We start from the raw sequence: 19,425 nt of genomic DNA on the forward strand, positions 1-19,425 counted from the left end.
ACATCTCAAATAAACAACCTAACCTTACACCTAAAGCAGTTAGAGAAAGAAGAACAAAAAGACCCCAAAGTTAGCAGAAGGAAAGAAATCATAAAGATCAGATCAGAAATCAATGAAAAAGAAATGAAGGAAATGATAGCAAAGATCAATAAAACTAAAAGCTGGTTCTTTGAGAAAATAAACAAAATTGATACACCATTAGCCAGAGTCATCAAGAAAAAAAGGGAGAAGACTCAAATCAACAGAATTAGAAATAAAAAAGGAGAAGTAACAACTGACACTGCAGAAGTACAAAGGATCATGAGAGATTACTACAAGCAACTATATGCTAATAAAATGGACAGCCTGAAAGAAATGGACAAATTCTTAGAAAAGCACAACCTTTTGTGCTTTTCTAAGCACAAGCCCTGAAATTGAAACTGTGATTAAAAATCTTCCAACAAACAAAAGCCCAGGACCAGGTGGCTTCACAGGAGAATTCTATCAAACCTTTAGAGAAGAGCTAACACCTATCCTTCTCAAAGTCTTGCAAAATATAGCAGAGGGAGGAACCCTCCCAAACTCATTCTATGAGGCCACCATCACCCTGATACTAAAACCAGACAAAGATTTCACAAGAGAAGAAAACTTCAGGCCAGTATCACTGATGAACATCGATGCAAAAATCCTCAACAAAATACTAGCAAACAGAATCCAACAGCACATTAAAAGGATCATACACCCTGATCAAGTGGGGTTTATCCCAGGAATGCAGGGGTTCTTCAATATAAGCAAACCAATCTATGTGATAAACCGTGTTAACAAAGTGAAGGATAAAAACCGTATGATCATCTCAATAGATGCAGAAAAATCTTTCTACAAAATTCAACACCCATTTATGATAAAAACCCACCAGAAAGTAGGCATAGAGGGAACGTACCTCAACATAGTAAAGGCCATATATGACAAACCCACAGCCAACATCATTCTCAATGGTGAAAAACTGAAATCATTTCCTCTAAGATCAGGAACAAGACAAGGTTATTCACTCTCACCACTATTATTCAACATAGTTTTGGAAGTTTTAGCCACAGCCATCAGAGACGGAAAAGAAATAAAAGGAACCCAAATTGGAAAAGAAGAAGTAAAACTGTCACTGTTTGCCGATGACATGATACTATACATAGAGAATCCTAAAGATGCTACCAGAAGACTACTAGAGCTAATCAATGAATTTGGTAAAGTAGCAGGATACAAAATTAATGCACAGAAATCTCTTGCATTCCTATACACTAATGATGAAAAATCTGAAAGAGAAATTAAGGAAACACTCCCATGTACCACTGCAACAAAAAGAATAAAATAGCTAGGAATAAACCTACCTAAGGAGACAAAAGACCTGTATGCAGAAAACTGTAAGACACTGATAAAAGAAATTAAAGATGGTACAAACAGACGGAGAGATATACCATGTTCTTGGATTGGAAGAATCAACATTGTGAAAATGACTATACTACTCAAAGCAATGTACAGATTCCATGCAATCCCTATCAAACTGCCAATGGCATTTTTCACAGACCTAAAACAAAAAATTTCACAATTTGCATGGAAACACAAAAGCCCCAAATAGCCAAAGCAATCTTGAGATAGAAAAACAGAGCTGGAGGAATCAGTCTCCCTGACTTCAGACTATACTACAAAACTACAGTAATCAAGACAGTATGGTACTGGCACAAAAAACAGAAATAGAGATCAATGAAACAGGATATGGTTACCTTATCTTTGATAAAGGAGGCAAGAATATACAATGGAGAAAAGACAGCCTCTTCAATAAGTGGTGCTGGGAAAACTGGACAGCTACATGTAGAAGAATGAAATTAGAACAGTCCCTAACACCATACACACAAAAAAACTCAAAGTGGATTAATGACCTTAATGTAAGGCCAGACATAAAAAACTTTTAGAGGAAAACATAGGCAGAACACTCTATGACATACATCACAGCAAGATCCTTTTGACCCACTTCCTAGAGAAAGGGAAATAAAAACGAAAATAAACAAATGGCACCTAATGAAATTTAAAAGCTCTTGCACAGCATAGGAAACCATAACCAAGATAAAAAAACAACCCTCAGAATGGGAGAAAATATTTGCAAATGAAGCAACTGACCAAGGATTAATCTCCAAAATATACAAGCAGCTCATGCAGCTCAATTTCAAAAAAAACAAACCACCCAATCCAAAAATGCGCAGAAGACCGAAATAGACATTTCTCTAAAGAAGAAATACAGATTGCCAACAAACACGTGAAAGGATGCTCAACATCACTAATCATTAGAGAAATGCAGATCAAAACTACAATGAGGTATCACCTCACACCAGTCAGAATGGCCATCATCAAAAAGTCTACAAACAATAAATGTTGGAGAGGGTGTGGAGAAAAGGGAATCCTCCTGCACTGTTGGTGGGAATGTAAATTGATACAGCCACTCTGGAGAACAGTATGGAGGGTCCTTAAAAAACTAAAACTAAAAACAGAACCACATTATGGCCCAGCAATCCCACTACTGGGCATATACCCTGAGAAAACCATAATTCAAAAAGAGTCATGTACCACAATGTTCATTGCAGCACTATTTACAATAGGCAGGACATGGAAGCAACCTAAGTGTCCATCAGCAGTTGAAATGGGTAAAGAAGATGTGGCACATATATACAATGGAATATTACTCAGCCATAAAAATAAATGAAATTGAGGTATTTGTAGTGAGGTGGATGGACCTAGAGACTGTCATACAGAGTGAAATAAGTCAGAAAGATAAAAACAAATACCGTATGCTAACACATATACATGGAATCTAAAAAAAGAAAAAAAATGGTTCTGAAAAACCTAGGGGTAGGAGAGGAATAAAGACGCAGATGTAGAGAATGGACTTGAGGACATGGGGAGGGGGAGGGTAAGCTGAGATGAAGTGAGAGAGTGGCATGGACATATATACACTACCAAATGTAAAATAGATAGCTAGTGGGAAGCAGCTGCATAGCACAGGGAGAGCAGCTCCGTGCTTTTTGATCACCTAGAGGGGTGGGATAGGGAGGGTGGGAGGGAGGGAGACACAAGAGGGAGGGAATATGGGGATATATGTATATGTATAGCTGATTCACTTTATTATACAGCAGCAACTAACACAACAATGTAAAGCAATTATACTCCAATAATGATGTTAAAAAAAAAAAGGTGAAAATTCTGAATGTCCAAGGAAGCATTTAGAAGTACCTTGCTATTTTATAGCTATGAAAACCCCCATTGATCCATTTACAAACTTTGGTAATGTGGACACACTTTTGAGCAGAAGTGCTCCCCTCTTATTAGATACACATCCTGGAAAAGTTATAGGGCTTCTCTGAACCTATTTATTAATCTATTAAGAAGAAAGAGAAATTGGATTCCACCACATTTAGAATTAGAAACTATTAGAAGAGTGGAAAGGCAAGCCACAGAATGAGAGAAGCATTTGCAAAACATCTGACAAAGAATTTGTATTCAGGATAATAAAGAAGAACTAATCAATAAGAAAAAGGGAAATCTCCCAGCAGAAAAGACTTGAGCGGGAACTTCACAAAAGAGAACATACAAATTAAAGGGTGCCTACCTGTAAGCTGAAAAATGGCCCCCCAGAGATATATTCACTTCTTAATCCCCAGAAGCTGTGAATATCACCTTTTATGGCAAAAGATATCTGGGTAAGCCCTATATGCAATTACATGTGTCCCTATGAGAGAGACAGCAGGAGTTTTGACACAGACATACACAGAAAAGGCACACAGACAGAGGCAGAGGCTGGAGCGATGTAGCCTTAGTACAACGAGTGCCACCAGAAGCCACCAGGATCTGGAAGAATCAAGGAATGGATTTTTCCCTAGAGCCTTCAGAGGGAGTACAGCACTGCTGACACCTTGATCTCAGACTTCTGGCCTCCAGAATTATAAGTGAATAAATTTATTTTGGCTTAAGCCACCATATGTATGGTAATTTGTTACAACAGCCGTAGCAAATTAATAAACTGTCTTTATCAGTTGTCAGGGATAAGCAAATTAAAAGCACAATGTGATACCTCTACCCAGCCCCAGAAAATTAAAATGAAAAAGATGGATAATTTTAAGTGTTGGTGAGAATGTGGAACCACTAAACACCCATATGTTGCTGGTGAAATGTACATTACAACCGCTTGGCTAAATTGTTACGAAGTATCTTCCAAAGCTCAGTAGATGCTTATCCTATGATTCAGCCCTTCCACTTAGACATGATATACCCAAGAGAAATGCACACTTTTACTCAAAATCATGAATATGATTTTGAGAATAAATAATAATAACACTGTTCTAATAAATAAAATATAAATAAAATAAAATAAATAAACTGAATAAAACTGTTCTAATAGCTCCAACTTGGAAACAACTCAAATGTCCATGAACGGTAGGATGGATAAATACATGATGATATATTCATACTATGGAATACTATACAATAATGAAAATGAATAACTACAGCTTTACAGATTAACCTCACAAACATAATGGTGACAAAAGAAGCCAGACCCAAAAAGAGTATATATACTGTATGATTCCATTTATATAACATTTCAGAAACAGGCAAAACTCATTCGTGGTGTTAGAAGTCAGGATAGTAGTTACTCTTTAAGATGGGTAATAACTAGAGGGGGACATAAGGAGTTAGGCTTTAATAAAAGGAGATGAAGTTAATAAAATCTGTCAGTTCATAGGATGTGTCTCCTCCATTTATTAATTTATTTAAAAATGTTTATTTAATAAATATTTATATTTGTTGAGCTTCTGTTGTTTGCCAGGAACTGTGCTAGTGCTAGGGTTGTAGCAGTATGCATGACAATGTTTCTGCGCTCATAGAGTTGACATTCCAGTAGTTTCCTCTCTAAGCACTGGAGTACACTGTTACATTGTTGGCTCCCTATGATTCACACCACATGACACTCATATCCGTGGGTAGTTCTTTCTCCCATTGATTTGGATTTGGCCAGGTGAACTACTTTAGCCAGTAAGATGTTAGCAGGATGCAAGCAGAAGCTTTGAAAAGTGCTTGCAGATTGGGGCTTTAGCTCTTTGAATGTTCCTTTCTGGAAGCCAGATGCTATGCTATAAGAAGCTTGGACTCAGTGACTGAATATTGAAAGGCCACATGCAGGAAGTGCCTGGAGGGTGAGAGTCCATCTTGGATGTTTCAGTCCCAGCCAAGCTCCCAGCTCAACGAAACCACATAAGCGACCTCAGCTACACCATGCAGGCAGAAAAACTACCCAACAGTGCCCAGTCAATCACAAGACTTGTGAGAAACAATGAATTGTTGTTTTTTTAAACCACTACGTTTTTGGGGTGGTTTGTTACAGAGCATTTGATAACCAAAACATACAAATGGGTGAGCAAATAAATAAGAAATACAGTTTTAGACTGTGATTTAGGCAATAAAAAATTAAACAAGCTAATGCTATAAAGAGTGACAGAGGGGCTTCCCTGGTGGCGCAGTGGTTGAGAGTCCGCCTGCCGATGCAGGGGACACGGGTTCGTGCTCCGGTCCGGGAAGATCCCACATGCCGCGGAGCAGCTAGGCCCGTGAGCCATGGCCGCTGAGCCTGCGCGTCTGGAGCCTGTGCGCCGCAACGGGAGAGGCCACAACAGTGAGAGGCCCGAGTACCGCAAAAAAAAAAAAAAAAAAAAAGAGTTACTGAGGAGAAATACAGAGAGGCTGGTATGAGCACATTTTAAAAACTTTAAAGTCACATATGCTTGTGAGGAATTACTAGGGTGTTCTATACAGAAACTGAGGAATTAACTGTTTCTTGTTGGGAGTGTCAGGTACTGTTGGGGATCAACAATAGAGGAAAAACATTGGAATTTATAAGAGCTGGATTGGAGTTAAGATTCTGCTTTTGACCTTGGGCAAAGCCCTGGTGCTTTGTGAGCCTCAGTTTCCGCATTTTTTATATGCGGATAATAACACTTATCTTACCTACCCTCCAGGATTGCTGAGGAGGTTATACTTTGTAATGTTTGCAAAAGTACTCCAATGTCTTAAAATATTATTTAAGTGAAAGCATTTCTATGAAAAAAGACATTTTGATCACCCACTTACTTTTTGAAGTCTCTGCTCTGTCTGCAAGATGATACATTCAAAGTCAATGAAATAAGTTTTATGTGCCATACCCACAGTCTGTCGGTACATTCTACTGGCATGGTCTTTGTTACACATTAGCCTTTTTAATTTATTTAGCATCCATTGGGACCAAGGTTCTGCAGTTTTGAATAATCCACGAAGTTGTCATTGAAAGCTGACATTCTCTATGTTGATAATGAAGAAAAACACCAATGAACAGCCTTATTAGTGTAAAAAGTCACACAGTCTAAAGCCTCTATCCCATTAGGAAAAAACTCAACATATGTCATGTCACATTAATAAATACTGCATTTGCAAAGTGCACCTTATATCAACAGTAAATTCCCCCGTGGAGAATTGATTCACTTTTAAGTTTTAACTGACTTCTTTTTTCTTTATAGACCCTAGTTAGGTTTTCCCCCTCTCCTTTTCTTTCACAAATAATGTAAGTTTGTTCGAGAAATGCATCATTCTCTAAACCAAACAGCAAAAAGAGAAACAAAATGCAGAAAAAAAGAGGTAAGGAGAAATAAAAGTAGAAAAATAACAAATTGGTCATTAAGAGCAAAAAGATGCATGAGATAAAGAAGGAGGCAAGACGAACATCTACTATATTGGGCTTCGTGCAGATATAAGTATAAAATGCTCCACAAGTCCTGTAATTGAGAAAATCTATCAAATGTCCTGACAGCTGCTACGGCATTTCCAGAAGCGATAAAACTTGAATTTATTTCACTCTTAGAAAAGGGGCAGTATCACCTTCTGGTGGCTTTAATGAAATGCCATAAAATTCGAGGAAAAACTGTGTTGTAAAGTCATAAAAAGGTAGTTGGAAGTGGATTGTTGGAAATGCTGCGGGAGGGGTTGGCGTGTCTGAAGAGTGATGGAAGGGGATCAGAGGCCTCTCGGCGAGTTTCTTGGTCACCAGCAAGGCGTTCACTTTCCCACCGTTCCTGACCCCTGCTGCCTGGGCTGTAGGACCTGGGAGGGTGTGCTGAGAGGAAAGCGCAGTCCGCGCACTGGCCCTCCCCCTCGCCCACTCCCAGAGTTTGGCCAATGGCTTCACTGCGCTCTGACTTTTCACCTTTGACACCAGGATGCATAAAACCCTTTCCAGGCTCACCTACTCCATTTGTATTTCGTGGAGGTCACCAGCAGGAGTACTGTCACCTGCCTTTCTTCAGATGGCAATAATACAGTAAATTGGAATGGATGCTCCCCAGCCACAAGGTCACCCGTCCTAGGTGCAGACCTGGAGAGGAAGCTACCAGTTCTTGGGGCAGGATTTAGAGCAAACACAGGCAGACACATATTCTGCTTTAGAATCTGATTATTCAGGGCTTAGCTCACACTTAACCTTCTTCCAGTTCTCTCTGGCCTTGGTTCTACTGAATGATATTGTGTCTATGGGTCTACTTTTTCTCCCAGATGATGAAAAACTAAGAGGACAACGATTGTTTTACAGTTCCTTTTTAACCCCTTTGGCACCTTGCCTCACACTTTGCACATAGTGTGAGGTCATTAGATGTTTGCAAGTGGAATAGAATTTTCAAAAGCCTCTAATATCTTCTATTATTCAGTCACTTCTGTGTTGAATAACTACCCTTGGTATTATCTATAGAAGTGTGAGCTAAATTCATTTATTGAAGATTATAGTACAAGTAGCAATTACATAGTATTTTACTTTATATTTTCAGTTTGGTATTTTAATAAAGTCACATTAGATCCATGTAAAGAATTCTATTTCAAAGATAAATAAACAGAAGCCCTGAGTTTTATAGTGAATTTCTTTGGTCTGTCAAACTCTGTGCAAAGATTATGAAGTTAAACTGTCAACTATAGAATAAAGGCCTAAAATGAGGGATTTATATGTGAAGATCAAGATATGCCTATGAGATAATGTTATTCAAAAAAGAGAAGGTGAAGAGAAAGTTATTTTAACTGGCAGCAGCTCTGAGAAAGATTTTAGCACAGACCTTTTGAAGCTGTCCTAAAAACAAAAACAAAAATAAAATCTAACTAACTAAATAAAATAAATAATGATTTCAGAACAGTGCAAGGAAGTGAGAGGATCAATAAGATTAATGAAGACAAAGAAAATAAAAAGGGATTGTGAAGTTTGAAAGGGGGAATGGGTATTTTTTTCTTTAGTGAACTGATGACCTCACGCCCTTGGCATAAAGGGGAATTTCTGCAGTATAGGTTTGACCCAAACCACAGGTTAAAGAAATGTCAGTAAGAATGTCAACCTTTGGAAAATCTTGTGAGCACTCACTGTTATTGAGTTATGACTGTCACTTGAGCAGTGCCTTCAGTGGAATAGGATATAAATTTCCCCAAGGCAAGAGCAAGTGCTTGGAAGCCAACAAAGTTTAGTGATCATCCTTTCATTTTTCTATGCTCAAGTCCTTTGTCAGCTTCAGAACTGGGAAGTCAGCTATTAAATTAGAGATGAAATAACGCCAGACTCCAGATGTGGCTGCCTCACACTCCTGTCTTTAGCCAGATGTGCCCAACTATCACATTCATCATGATTAGAGTGAAGGTGGTGGGAAAGCGGCGCACAACACACCCACAGGAGCCCTCGTTCACACAGGAGACCCTCCTCCCCAGTGAGCACAGAGTCACTGCTCGGAGGCAGGGAGTAATGGTGAAGGCTCTTCAGAAGTCCAGTAAAAGGAGGTATTCCTTTCCTTTTTATGCATAATTGATCCCAGATCTACGTTCCAATGATCTCCATTAGGTCATTTACAAAGCTCTTTGCACAGCCATATTTAAGCAGTCACCTCTGGTGCTGCAGCTATCCTGTCTTTTTTGGTACAGATCTATCCTTGCTTAATTGCTTTCTGTTTTGGGGTAAAACCTTCCACTTTCCTCTCATCTCTCTTCACCCACTTTTGATTGGTGAAAAGCTTGAATCAGCACCAGATGGTGTGGGAACGACACTGAGGGCAACATGGAAGGACCGTGGATCTCAACGAGTTTTTAGAGGACATTGAGGGGGTAACTGAAGCTCATGGTGGTGGTGGGAACTGGGCAGGCCAGACGGAAGTCCTACCAGGGCTTAAGGGCACTTGGGCATAGTTATCATGCTGGTCGAAGTGTGAGCTGGTCTCCAGGGTGATATGAAGAGGTCACAGATTATCACTGCCCTGCTGATTAGAATCTATAAATCACGCGTCTTTCACAAGTGGCAATGGGACTGGGAATAACTGAGGGGTGTGAGAGCCTGGAAGCTGCCGTTTAGACCTGGATGAAAATGAGCATGTGCTCTGTCATTTCTGCCACAGCCTGCAGCCCGCAAAACTGTAACAGGTTTTGTCAGGTGTGAGGTAAGCCACTGTCGGAACACAACTAGGAAGGAGTGAGCTGTGTCCTGTATGCATTTTAAGGAGTATATTTATCAGGAGTGGTTTTACTTAGAGCCATAAACTATCCTCTGAGAATTCTTTGCTCACAGAGAGACTTTGTTGAATAAAATGATAGTAACTACTTGGATTGAATGGCCGCTTCTCATGTTAACTAAAACAAAATGCACAATGGCAACAAAAAAGGTCACATGCAGGTTCTAGGTGTTTTATGCTGAGCAAGCATGATAGATCACTTCTAAAAATTCCCAGACAACATGATGCTTTTCATTAGGGCAAGGATTTTAGGATTATTTGAAGAAAATCTTTAGGATATTCTAACGTTTCTAAGCGGCATTCCACTACTGATTAAAAAAAGCACCCAGTATTCTCTGAAGTGTTTTCTAATAATATTCTCCACCTTGACAGTGTGGAAAAATTTCAATCTTTTCTCACTCTTTCTAAAAAGCAGAGAGAGAGAGGAGGGAAAATGGCAGTGGGAATCATGAAAGATTTTAGTTCATTCGGAAGTTGAAGAGACTTGTTTTTCAAATGTATTCTTTCAAATCCAGATTCCTATAACAGATGCTCTCAACTCCCAGGCTCCTTCCATCTGTAATTCAGTTTCCTTCTAAACATGATGCTGACATCTGTTGCAATGCAGACACACACTTATGTACCTGCAGTTTCTCTGTTAAGCTCAGTGTCATGGTAAAGAACTGTGAACTTTGCAGGGTAGGGGAGCAGACACTGGAATCCACAGGTCTGCAGGCAGAAAGAAATTTAATGTCTCTCTCATGATTCTGATGCCTCAGCGTCTTTCCCTCCCTGACACGGAGGCTCTTGTTCAAGGTTTTCAAGGGAACACAAAGGGTTTATTTAATACCGCAATTAATTGTTTCAGCTTCACTTCTGGAGCCACCTCAAATCAGCACATTCTAAGATTTACCAGGGAGGCGGGGAGTGTGTCTTCAGATTTCTTCCTGACAGGGTGGATTAGATAAATTCCCACACAATTCTCTAAAGTATTTTAAAAACAAAGCACTGCATGCTGCATTTAAAGATGCTGATCTTTGTCCTCTTTCTTTTCTAATCCCCTTCCCCCAGCATTACTGTAAAGCAAGACCATTTAAGGCATGGATCGAGTTCAATCATTCCATCATTAATTAATTCATTAAATAAACATTAGTCGAGTCTCGATTCTGTGACTGGTATTGTGCCAGGTGCTGGGAAAAAAAGGTTGATGTGATGTAGGATCCATCTTCAGGAATTTCAGTAGTGCTTTATTTTAGAAAAGTACTGAGCCTTACCAAGCCTCCAAGCGGTGAATGAAATCAGGGTTTTATGCCAAAGGAAAATTCATAAATTCTGTCAAGAATACAACCTTTTATTGGGTAAAATATTCTTCCGTTAGCAAGAACTTGTTTTTGAGCTTCACAGGAAAGTAGAAATCTTTGCTATATATCACAACTAATTTGGGGCTGATGTTGTTGGGGGGAATGGGATATTCCTTTCAACCCTTCCTGCCTCACCGATGCAGACAAGCCGCTGACATCTGATGCATGACTCTTGATTAGCCGTGTCATTCCTTCAGGTGGCTTTGCTGATGCTGTGCTAAAGTCATGAAATCATCCAGGTCTTTAAAAAGGTTTGTCACGACATTTAACCTGGACATCTTCTCTACCAATTACCATCATTTCGGTTTTGTACAACACCGTCAAAAGGCTCAGTGGGCTGTGTGAATGTGGCTTGTGTCACTCCGTACTGACTCAGGATGGCAGTTCCTGCCAACTGTGACTGGCAATAGGCAGAGACAGAGGATAGGACTGCAGGCCGGGGTCACAAAGCTGCTTGCAGGTGGGTCTGGTGTAAAGGATAGATAAGGAGAGTCTGAATTATCATAATTTCTCAGGAATTTCCTTTAACTAAGATATTGCAAATTGTTGGACCTGGGCTGAACCTGTTTCACAGATGTGTTATATTGGGCCTGCATTGTATTAACATTTTTATTTTTTAAATTGGTTGCCCTCATGTAAAAGTTGGGAGATTTCACATTAAATATCTATCTTCTGCCTAAAAATGGGAACATCTAGCAACACAGGGCCTGCATTGCTACATGGCAAGAGTGAGGTGGAGCTGAGTTCCAGCTGTCCCCTTAGATGGGACATGCATTTTTTATATAACCTCAGTCCCCACTACTCCATATTGTCCCATACCTAGCCTGCTTCAGTATTCAGTTACTTGCCTGGGTCCCCGATCTCCATGAATTAATTAAACAAAAAGTATTTTCAGTCAATCAAAATGTTTTTATTGGCTCACTTCTCTACTTTTAAGAGCTTGCTAGGTACTGTGGGAGAAGCAAAGTATTCCTAATCTGCCCGAACGAGGAAGAAGGCAGTAACATGTGCGATAATTAGAGGCACGGCCTGGAAGACACCACAAATCAACATGAGAATTTAGAGAAAGGAATGTCATTGATATTCTTAGTCATTAGACTTCTGTTTTTTTTCTTTTTTTCTTTCTTTCGTGGTACGCGGGCCTCTCACTCTTGTGGCCTCTCCCGTCGCGGAGCACAGCCTCCGGACGCGCAGGCTCAGCGGCCGTGGCTCACGGGCCCAGCCGCTCCGCGGCATGTGGGATCCTCCCGGACCGGGGCACGAACCCGCATCCCCTGCATCGGCAGGCGGACTCCCAACCACTGGGCCACCAGGGAAGCCCGGCTTCTGTATTTTATTAGTTCTCTTTTCCAAAAAAAGAGAAAAAAAAAATTCTCATTCATGAAAAGGAAGTTCTTAGGAAGTTTAGAATGTAGCTATTTAACACATTTAAGTGCGTAAGGCATTTGTATTCTAATCACATTTTCAAGAAGATCTTTTTGTTTATGCAGAAAAAGAACACTATCCCAGGCAACAAGTATTACTTACACCTAAGAGAATATAAAAAGAAATGATGCTGAATAGACTACAGAGATTTGGAAGAAGGATGAACAATACTAGTTCTATTCTGCAACTCTTTGGGACCCGTACAGAAAATCTAATGCTTAAAAAGGATTGTAATTGTTGAGAGAGACCTGGGCTATGTTTTAAAATTCTAGGTTTAATTTAATATCGACTTTCTGGCTAGACTTGTGGTCTGAATTTGCTTTGTGAGAGGAAGGCTGACATAGCAGGAAAGGTCAAGGTCTTATTGGCATTAAATAGGAAACAGTTGGCTACCTTCCCTAGGAGCGAACTCAGAGTCCATTACCCCACCACTTTGCTTCTATCTGAAAACAAGATCTAGTCAGCACAGCTGGACATTTTAAAGCCACCACCGATGACTGGGAGATCCTAGTCTCTCACATGACTTAGGGCACACGTGTATATGCGTGAGATGCCATGCTTCTAGTAGTGAATGCTGATCAGTGAGGACATTAGTAACTAACAGTATCAGTGAAGTCCTTGTTTGAGCCTTAATAAAAGTTAACATTTATTGACCACTTATTATGTCTTAGACACTGTGCTAAGGGCTTTATATGTGTTATTTAATCCTCACAACAACTTTATGAAGTATGCTCAACTAAAACAAATAAAAAAATGCAGACATAGAGAGGGTCAGTAACTTATCCAAGGTCACCAGCTAGCAAAGAGGTACCGATGGGAGCTGAACCCACACTTGATACCAGCGTCTCTGCTGTGAACCACAGGCTATACTTTAGGTACAGTGTGCCTTGGCCTTTCCCCATATGGCTTATCGGCCCTCAAACTTTTCCTCTTTGGAAGAAACTGCATAATTTCAACACCCTGGGGCATCCATGGGTTTGCAAGTAGTCCCCAATACTAAGGAGGACCTCAGTCATTTTCTTTAATCCTATTCCTGTACTTCCAGCCATTGCTGGAGAAAATCACAAAATCAGGGCAAACGGTTTCACTATAAAGTCAACATAAGCTCAGAAAGGGCCGCAGAGCTGCTGAGTCTTTCACATTCACTCGCAGGGGAGCCCAGCTCAGCAGCTACCTCAGACATGCCAAGGTCTTAAACGGTAGCTCCAACCCAGCCGCTCTACGATTAGAGACCCTGGCAGACACCTTTGCTCTAGTTCACTGAGGAAATGAGACCTATGGGACACGAGCTAGCCTCCCCTGCCCTGCTAGAACGCTCTTGTGCGCTCACGCTGTTTCTATTCTTTCCCTCTTATCTCGGAGGAAGACAAACTCCAGTCTTTCTTTTTAAGATTCACCTACTTGTGTGCCCACCAGCCCCCGCCCTTGTGCTGCCTCCAAGCCCTGCCTCCCCAGTTTTTCCTGGCGTTTCTTGCGTCTGGAATCTCTCTCCTCTCCACTGCTCCTCCCAGGGTGGCATGAAGGCAGTGCCTAGTGACTGGGAGCTCAGCCTCTGGGTCAGGCTGCCTGGCAAGTGCCTGTTTCTTAGGCACTGCCACTTACCTCTGTGTGACCTTGGGCAATTCACTTCATTTTCCTTTGACTAAACATCTTCATTTTGAAAATGGAGATGACGGAGAAGCCTAAAATGGTTGTGAGGATTAAGTGAGATAATTCATGTTGAGGGACACCCATGACCTTGATCTCCCCACTTTGTTTCAGTGCCAACTTTCTTCACTTCCTCCCCCTCCCCTAACATCCCTGATCATCACTTCAACTACTTTCTAGTCAACGATATCACTTCCTACCCAGAGTTCTTTGGTTTTAACCAACTGTCTTCTCCTCACCTTGAAGTGGGCTGTGAGATCCACTAGTAAATATTCGTCTCCACTCCCCACTGAATCATCCTCACCGCCCTATGTTCCTTCCCACATTTTCAGGAAAAGCCAGTGGCTCTTGCTTCTACTTTGAGGGTATCATCTTCCATGGTCCTTATTTTTTAATATATTTTAAAATAATTTGCTTGTAAGCTCTTACACTCCCAATTTTTCCTTTAGAGGAAGAAAACTCGGTAGTACCAAAGGATCTAGGTAGAACAGGAAGGAGAATCATCCCCACGGGCTCTGGGATCATACTAGCTGTGTTCAGTCCCAGAGTTGCCTCTTTTTCTCTGTGTGACCTTTGGCAAGTTCCTTAGCCTCTCTGTGGCTCAATTTCTCATCTCCCTGTAGGGTTGTTGAGAGTTATTATGAGCAAAGTGCTTAGAAGAGTGCCTGTTATGATTAAGCACTCAGGTAAATGTTACATATTATTACAAGAACTGGCACTTGGAGACCTCTCTGTTGTCCTGTATCAGTAGATCAAGCGAATACACAGAGATCTCAACATCACATTCAGAGGCAAAGGAAGCATATGTTATCACCAAGAGGCTCTGTTTAAGAGGTAAGGAAGTATGGGGCTATAATAATGTTTGGTTCAGAATAATAAAGGGCTGGCAGCTAGCCTCATTCCTGCAGCTACGGCCTGGGAATCTTGATAAAGTCCGGAATTCTTCCTAGTTTTGTTCAAAGTCCTCCTGCCATACAAACCTCATTGGTTCTGATATTACTCTGGTTAGGACAATCCGCCTCTTGAAGGAAGATGGGAGCGTAAGCGTAGAGCATAGCAAAGTGAAAAGGGATTTTGGGATCCTGGTCCAACTTCCAGTTTCTACAGGCGAGGAGAGTGTGCTGTGTTGCTCGAAGGCTGGCCCCCTGATTCAGAAAACAGCAGGCTTCTAGACCCAGGGAACCCCTCTTCCAGACGGTAAGAGGCGGATGTCAGAGAGACATGTGCTGTCTGTTGACTCATTTTGTGCATTTCCTGTGTGGTTCTTGCCTCTTGCATCTAAGTTACTGACTCAGATTAACCCTGCTTAGCTTGCAAGACCTTTCAGGGAAATCAGAGAACGAGATGCAGTCACTGCAAGTTGTCACACATCATTAAAGAGCTGGAGGGAGTGATTTATGTGGAAAGATTAAAATCCCTAAATATGGATGGTAGTGCTGCCCTGATTGAGTGGGGCTTTCGGTATTTGCAAAGGGAAGACTGCAAACTTCAGTGGAGGTAGGACTGCTTTAAAGGAGTCAAAGGGCGATGTAGATGGCAGAAATGTGATGATATGAAAAACAGGATACTACTTCCTGATGAAGCCGAAAAGACCTGATTCAGACAGGAAGTTCTTTGTGGCTTTTATTTTGTCAGGCAACTGGCTATCTCTGGAATTTTCTACATGAAGAATTTGATGCTCTGTGCCATCAGATAGTTCTCAGTAGCTCTTACCCCCTTCTTCTGCAATGTCCCCATTCTTTTTTTTTAAAATAAATTTATTTATTTTTGGCTGTGTTGGGTCTCCATTGCTGCGCGTGGGCTTTCTCTAGTTGCGGCGAGCGGGGTCTACTCTTCGTTGCAGTGTGCAGGCTTCTCACTGCGGTGGCTTCTCTTGTTGCGGAGCAGGGGTTCTAGGTGCACGGGCTTCAGTAGTTGTGGCACATGGGCTCAGTAGCTGTGGCACACGGGCTTAGTTGCTCCGCAGCGTGTGGGATCTTCCTGGACCGGGGCTCCAACCCGTGTCCCCTGCATTGGCAGGTGGATTCTTAACTGCTGCGCCACAGGGGAAGCCCCTGCAGTGTCCCCATTCTTCAGGCTCCCTTTGCTTCCTGTCCCTCCACTAAGGCTCCTCCCCCCAGTGTCTCTCCTGCTACCCTGTTGCTCCCCGCCTTCCCAGTACCCCGCATCCACACTCCCAGTCAAATGGAGTTTCCTGGTGTCCTGATTTGACGTTAGGACTATGAAGCTAGAGTTAATTGGATAAATTATTTCCTGTTAAACTTAAGCTAGGTAATTAACTGGCTCTCCCAGATAACACTGACCAAGCCCTTAGCAAGTGTTGAGACTTTTCAGCACTTCATGTGTGTATGTGAGTGGTGTGTGTGTGTGTGTGTGTGTGTGTGTGTGTGTGTGTGTGAATGTGACTGTACAAAGAGTGGAGGAAGCGGCAGGGCGCTTTTCAGCAACCTGCACATGATCCTGTATAGGCCACAGCCTACTCTCAACACAGCTCAGCACAGATGTGGGGTCATTGACCAATCAGAGTGATCAAGGAGGACTTCTTAAGGAAGTGATGCTAAAGCCAAAGACTGAAGGCTGAGTCTGAGTTAGGGAAGGGAAGGTAGGAGAGAAGGGGGATATATTTGAATTTCTAAGGACAGTCTTGTTTTCCAGTAGTCTATTTCATACCATGATTTGGAAACATGGTTACTATACCATTAACTGCAATAAACTAAATACAAAAATGGTGTCCTAGCTGCATAGATGTTCTTTTTCTACAGGGCAAGTCAAAGACAATCTATCTGTGCTTCCTCTCTACTGTAATGGCTTTACTCTGGCATACCAAGCCCTCGGAAGTCTTTTCCTGATCCTTCTCTAATGGACCTTGTGCTCTATCCTTGCAGCTCCCAGATCACACTGTTCCCTTTTGGACCTCTGTACCTTTGAACAGCCTTTTCTTTTTTTCCTGGATTATCGCCTCACTGTTTGGATTTGTCTGCCAAGCTCTTTAGCTTTTTGCTAAGAGCCAACTTAAAAATCACCTCCTCTAAGAAGCCCTCCGTGATTAAGGGCATCTTCCTCTATAGCATTCTAGTGTCTTGCACTTGTCCCTATTTGGCACATATGTCAATATCATATTTATTTGAATATAAGTTACCCCTTCTGGCCTGTCAGAATGTTCTGTTCTTTTTCTTGGGTCCTCAGTGCCTAGAATAGTGTTGGGCATAGGGTAAGTGCCTAGTAAATATTTCTTGAGTGAACGAATAAATGGTGGCACACCTTTGTATACTCCATAATTGTAGTGTGCATGTATAAATATTCATCCGTTGGCAATAAACAGGAGCTGAGATAGTGGAACATTTGGGCTTTTCGTTTTGTGGGGTAATTGAAAAAAGGTGCATTCATTTAATCACTCAGTCCCGTGGAGTATAACTCTTATTTTTAATGGGTAAACTGCAGGTGTCTCTCTTTAAAAGTAATTTCCTTAAATGTGATAAGGTTTATTTTTTGGTTCATATTTGTTAGGCTATTATAATGTTTTAAAATATCTGGCTCAGATCACTTAAAATTTTTAAATTATACTTTAAGCAGCTATTAGCATAACAATATTATCTATTAATAGAGATTCCTACAGGAGTAAAGGTACCTGCAATTTACATGAAATCAGAAAACTTGGTGTGATTAGTAGCATCACAACAAACTCAGCATGACTATTGTAATGACTACATTTCCCGTCACTGTAATTATCTCCTAAAACTTTTATTGGGAACATTGATTGCCATTTGCTCACTCATTCACTTTGAGAAAGTGGACTGATGAACAAGTGCCAGGAGTGAAATAGTGGCTGTGCAGGTCCTGTAGAAAATACATGCTGGATGATTACAAAATGAACTGTTTGTATTGGCCAGGAGAACTGTCTGACCTTTCTGGGTTCAAAATAAATGAAAGATTTCATATTTCTTTCAATTACTAAGAATTTAAGTAAAGAAGATGAATGACAGATGGTGATTTTCTAAGAGAAAATGTGAAACGATTATTTGTGTTTGAAGGACATTAGGCACAATGTCACGTCCCCCCCCCGCCTTGCAGTGCATCATTCCCGTTCACCTGTTTGAGGGAAGGTAGGAACCTGACTCCTTGAATCTGTCCACTTCTCTCCATCTTCACTGTCAAGTCCGTCAGCCAGGCTGCCATCAGCTCTCATCTGGACTACTTCAGCTGCCTTCTAACTGCTCTCCCCACCTTTAACTGTACTGCTCTCCAATTCATTCTCTCTACTGCAAAGTGCTCTTCCTAAAACAGCAAATCTGATCATGTCACTCCCCTGCTTAAAGTACTCTGACTCCCCAGATCTTTATTCTGGTTTATAAGGCCTTTCATTATCTGATCCACACTTAGCCCTAAAGCCTTATGACTCACCACATCCCTGTAGAATTTTTCAGACACCCTAGCCACAAGGAACCAGAAGGGCTTTCCTTCCTGACCGTGGTCTCCACTCTCCTCCCCTCTTTGATCTAACTTCTGATCACCTTCCAGGGTTAGATGTTCCCCTCTGCACTCCAAGGGCATTCTTAACTGACTCCTCTTTTTGCACTTATCACCCTGTCCTGAAATTGCCTCTTGACTTGTCTGTTTCTGCCACTGTTCTGTACATTCGATGAGAGCAGAGACTGGGTCTGTCTGACTCATCTTGTATCCTTAGCACTAAACATGGAGAGAAGACAGCCAGACATGGCTAAGAGATGGAACGATTCTATTTTCCAATTTTGCTTGTTGCTGCTTTTAATTCAGGTCAAAGGCAAAATGTTAATTTCACCCCAGTGTCTATTTCTAGGCATTGTTCCACACTTTCCTTGTACAAGTGGGTTTTCTCTTTGGAAGATGGCTCAAAGAACAAAACGAAAAGTGAGACCGTGTTTCTAACTGGTTGTTCTGAGTACAGAAAATGTAAATGTGGGTGAACATGTTTAGTCTGTCCCTCCAAGATCCAGGCAGGAAGGACTAGAGGCTGATAGAGCAGAATTTCAGGGTGTGTATGTGTGCATGTGCCCACGCACATGCCTGTGTGGGTATCTAGGTGTATTGTGTTGCCCAGCACGGCGATAGGTTAGCTTTGCTAGAAATTAATGCCTGTGAGTTCTTCTGATAAAGCAGTTGCTGAGCTCTGCTTTCTTTGCCAGAGAATGACCTCTCTGTATGTTAAAATGCTATGTTTCAGAAAGAAAAAAGCCACAAATCCTAGAGGGTTACCCTGAGATGTCTGATCACTACTCTAGCCCAGATTTAATGACTAGAAAAGGTTTTTTTAGTCTTTTTGGATATGGCTGTGTATGTGTGTATATGTGATTAGCATTGGATCAGACCAATTTAGAAGAATGCAGCTTATATCAAGAAGATGAAATTGCAGAATATGAAAAAGATAACCTGGGATATCTAGTTACAGATAGGCTGTAGAGATCTTG

This window comes from Delphinapterus leucas, chromosome 8 (assembly GCF_059928025.1).
Source record: "Delphinapterus leucas isolate spDelLeu-1000000601 "Yukka" chromosome 8, BTC_Dleu_Yukka2, whole genome shotgun sequence".
NCBI lineage: Eukaryota > Metazoa > Chordata > Mammalia > Artiodactyla > Monodontidae > Delphinapterus > Delphinapterus leucas.